Below are 5,030 nucleotides of genomic sequence, written 5' to 3'. Positions count from 1 at the left end.
GATAAAAGAAAAGGTAGTGTTTTTAAATGGATCTAGGAGTAAGGTTAGAAATATATACCAGCTAGATTTATACAGTGACTAGAAGGACCCAGAAGCATTCACTTATTTTCCCAAGAAAATGCAATCGATACATGATGGATGGTGTTTTGAAAGTGACAGCTCATGCTCTTTCCTCTTTCCCACTACACCTGTCATTGTTTGTTTGGTCTTCATTCATTGATCACACATTCATTGATCACACATTATTGGAAAGCAGTGTGGGGTACAAAGATGTACATGACATGTTCAATTCATTTTATTGCCACAAACTTTACTGAGTGCTTAAAATGAGTTTTTCACTCTGTGAAGAAGTGCTGACCTGTGGCAATGGCCCAGGACAAGCCCTTATCCCAAGGGCCTGGGAGGGTAAGTGGGTCATAAATAAGGGAGAAGACAGACAAACAACTACCAAACATGCTGCATGCACCAACTTAGAGGCACAAATGAGAAGTTTGGGTGACATGATTCCAAAGGTTCTTTCCAGCAATGATTATATCATGACTTGCTATTGTCTGGCCATGTACTATAGCATGCGATTTCCTGTGAAATATTTCATGCTACTATTAAATACTAGTTACCTCCTGTATTATTTAATTTTTCTTAAGTTCAAATGTTATATGCCAAACTAGATTTGAAGTTTCTTAAGACAAAGTCTGTTCTTACCTTTTTTTCACTTGCTTTACACCAGTGCCTATGGAGTAGGAACTCAATAGCTATGTGTTCATTGATACTGAATGTCAATTATTTTCAAATAAACAGGTATGCATGCTCTATCCTCTTCCTATTTACCTTCCCCATATACTAAATATTGGTGATGAAGCATATTTATGTCTGGAGAGGTTGCTGTCAGGGATGGTTTGCCTTTTTTCTGATACTTACTTTATAAGTTTAGGCCTTTCTTAAAAAGGCATTTAATGGCAAGAGAAATTATACTCTTAGGGGAAAAAGAGCAGGATACAAAATAGCATACACAGAATATATCCCAATTTTAATAGAGAACATGAGAGAGACAAATACGTCATTGGAAGTCCCAGACGTCACCAGGTGACAAGTGCAAATGCTGTCACACTAGTATCCAGATGCCAAAGTTTCTGCTGCTGCTCCCACCTACACAGGCAGAACCTGGGACTCCCCTTTAAAAGTTGCTCCAAAAGGGATCCTCACACGTGCTCATATCTGACTCTCAGGTACAGTTACTACCTGGCATCTAGCGTGTTCCCCAGACGTTGTCCACTGCTGGTGGAGCCACATGAAGGGCTAATAATGCCCAGCAGGAAATACCAATGTCTACCCAAGGTGGGCTCCATCCCTGGAACTGCCACATTGCAGTGCCAGGAAACACAACAATGGCCTTCTCTCCACCTCCAGGGTGTTGTTGCCCAGGCCCCAAAGCTACACTCTTTGTGTCTCTAAACTTGAAAGTCCATAAAAGCAAGCCATTTTGTTGCTGTTCCAATTCCTCTCTCCCTAAAGGCTGCAACTCCATCTGGAGGGCCAGGTGGGAAAGAGGTATCACACCACTGCCTTTGTCCTCATCTCTATCTTCACTTGGGCCCTCAGAGACACAACAAAAATCTAGCACCCCCCTCTTCCAAAACAAACCCTCCAGAGAACTATGCCCCCAAGCACATCAAACACACATTCATGCCTGGAGGGGTCAGAAGCCCAATCAGTTTCCAAATAGTCAAACTCGTAAAGACTCAGTATGGGTTCAACTAGGACAACCTGTTACATACAGGGATGTATTTATATATATATATATATATGCATGTGTTTCAACAAAAAGGCTAAAAGGAAATGCACCAGAATGTTAACACTCGTCCCTCCACAGAGTGAGATTCCAAGTTATTTTAATTCTTGTGTGTGTTCTTTTATCATTTCTAAATTTTCTAGATTATTAGTTTATAATCAGAAAAAAAAATTGATTAAAAACATCTACCTCAAGCCTGCAAGATAGCCAGAGAGCTGCTCTTGTGAGCAGCCCCTGCAGAACTCAGCATGTTGAATGAGGAAACCATGGAGCGAATGCAGAGGTATTAGCATTGCAGGGTTGACCTGCATAAAATCCAGCGGGATAGCTCCCGTTCTGGGAAGTGCCAGAACCTGCCGGGGTCCTTCCATTATCTTAGTTCATTAAGAGTAAAGAACACAGAGCATGCAGCAAAACCGATTCCTGGTTGTCATGTTGCCTGATGAGTCTCAAGATTCACAAAGGCAAGGAAGTTCATTTTAGGGGAAAAAATTTGTAAGCCATTCATGTATACAAATAGCTTTGGAATTAACAGAAACCTCACAGGGAAAGTTATAGGAGTTGTCAGAGACAGCTTAATGAAGACATCTGCTGAATAGAGAAAGTTGGCCAGAAACTTAACAAGATATTCAGACCATGTTACAGAGAGAATATAGAGTATTGCTATGAAAAACTTAATAGTGTTGTGTGCATTAATGAGCAGGAACTGACGGAATCATCAGAGGCATAGGAGGCAAACTGGCTTTTGGAATAATAATAGTGTTCATGCAAAACACTGGCAGAACAAACTTTACAGTTACTTTTAAATTAAAGATGATCCATATGTGCTCAAATAAGGAGAGTAGGGGTCATATATTTTTTGTATCTCCCTAGAAAATTAGCACGAAGAAATCAAGGTTGTGATGTATATATTAAATAATAATTCAAATTTGACTTTTAAAGAACAAAAATGAGCATCTCTCATGAATTTTTACCTTGGACTAAATTGAAATAAACAGATCAATGGTATTTTAACTAAATTAAAAAAAACCTCTGAAATAAATGTATCCTAAACCCTAGTTTGCTAAGTTTATTGAAAAAGTAATATCTTGACAAACTCTATAAGCTGTATACAAATTGTACGCATTTAGCTAGGTAGTTTTTTAAATCACACAGCACATGGAGAAAAGTTCATTTATGATGTTTATTTTACTGAATGACCCTCTAGAATGATAGCATTATATATATATATATATATGTATATATGTATATACACATATAGATATATGTACATATATGACAATATATATGGTTTTGTATTTATAGATATATTACTCTCAAGTACTATTAATAAATAAAATAAGTACCTGATGTCTTAATGAAAGTCAAATTAAAATTTATTAAATTTTTAAGGTACTCAAATACAGGAGAATAACTAAGTCTTCTGGAAAAATGTTAATTTAAAAAAATTGATATGATTTAAATACAGCAAAATAAAAGTTAAAAAATATATAATAATTCAGCAAGGACATGATGAGTGTGCTTAAAAAGGTATAAAATGACAGTTTGTAAAGATGTATGCACATAACATTATGTGCAATAGAGAAAGAATTTCCTACAAGAAAGAACACAATAACACCTAATGAGACAATAAGAATATTTCTTTAAGTCTGATAAGAAATGAATTATTTTTTACAGTCTACAATTTGTTAAATTCACTATTTGGGCTATTGTTATGGAAAGCCAAGCCACTTACAGAAATAACAATATAAAGAAATTTAAAACTCATTACAGTAAGAGTGAGTTCTGCAAATACAGAAGGAAGAATAAAAATCATGACTATTATTATTCAGTATATACAAAATTTTCAGCAACTTAGATCCCAAGTAAATTTCCTTAAATTGTGTTATATTGCAAACCAAAAAGGGATTGGAGTAAGGCAGAACAGGCATTTCCAAAAGAGGGGATAACCTGAGGAAATCGGTAGAGTGTATTGACCTGTGTTTTAAAGCAGCCATCTAAAGAAAACAGATAATCTCATCCTTTAATTTTCTTTTCTGTGCATCAAACCCAAGATAAATACCATCTCTGTATGCGGTAGTCTCATGTCTGTAGAATATGCCTCTAGCAACACTGAGGGGGAGTCAAGAATTAAATGTGAGTGAGAATCTAGTTTGGAACTTTCATTCTGTTCTTGAGTATCTAGATACTGATAATGAAAACAATATTTTCAGAAACACTTAAAAGCTAACCCGCTTTCCCAAGACAGAAACACTTGAGTTAGCCACCTAATGCAAAGTATGTTCCTAATCAGGGCCATCTTGCCCCAGGAGAAGAGACACTTTGCTGTCCTCAGCTCAACTGTGCCACCACCTACAGCCTCAGGTGTCTGTGAGTCTCTCCTGTACGCCTCTTCAATTTTCACTTACAGGACTTAGGGCGATGGCTTTCAAACTTGATTTTACCTGCAGATTCCCATCCCTTGAAAGGAGCCTTATATATTAAACAATTCCCGAAGCACTCGGAACACACCTGAGAGGTGGGAGGGGCACAGACCTGTCCCCAGCTCCTTTTCACACCTGAGGTACCTGGAGGGTTTGGGAGCCAGGCTGGCGGAGCTTGGCTCAGGGCAATGAGCCAGACTCAGAGTTGGTTATTATTGGGTCCTGATGGACTTGAAGCTTACAGGATAGTTTGTAGGATAAGAAAAATACTTTTCCTCTAACTCTATTCTGTAACTGTTGTCAAGCTCTGTAGATTCAGCCAGAATCCTCAGCTTTCTGTCTACCTTGTTTGTAGCCCTTTTGTGTGTATCTGGCACTAGAGGGGCCTTAGAAAATTTTAAGGAAGGTGCTCTATGATCCTTTTCTGATGTCTTTCCTTTTTTTTTTTTTAATTTTATTTATTTTTGGCTGCGTGGGGTCTTTGTTGCTGCGCGCGGGCTTTCTCTAGTTGCCTCAAGCAAGGGCTACTCTTCGCTGTGGCGTGAGGGCTTCTCATTGTGGTGGCTTCTCTTGTTGTGGAGCACGGGCTCTAGGCGCGCAGGCTTCAGTAGCTGAGGCACACCGGCTCAGTAATTGCAGTGCACAGGCTCAGCAGTTGTGGCTCACGGGCTTAGTTGCTCCGCGGCATGTGGGATCTTCCCAGACCAGGGCTCGAACCCGTGTCTTCATTGGCAGCTGGATTCTTTTTTTTTAATATTATTTATTTATTTATTTATTTTTGGCTGCGTTGGGTCTTCGTTTCTGTGCGAGGGCTTTCT

Source organism: Balaenoptera musculus, chromosome 18 (assembly GCF_009873245.2).
Source record: "Balaenoptera musculus isolate JJ_BM4_2016_0621 chromosome 18, mBalMus1.pri.v3, whole genome shotgun sequence".
Classification (NCBI taxonomy): domain Eukaryota; kingdom Metazoa; phylum Chordata; class Mammalia; order Artiodactyla; family Balaenopteridae; genus Balaenoptera; species Balaenoptera musculus.
The sequence above is the reverse complement of the archived record's forward strand: the minus strand, read 5'-3'. Positions refer to the sequence as shown.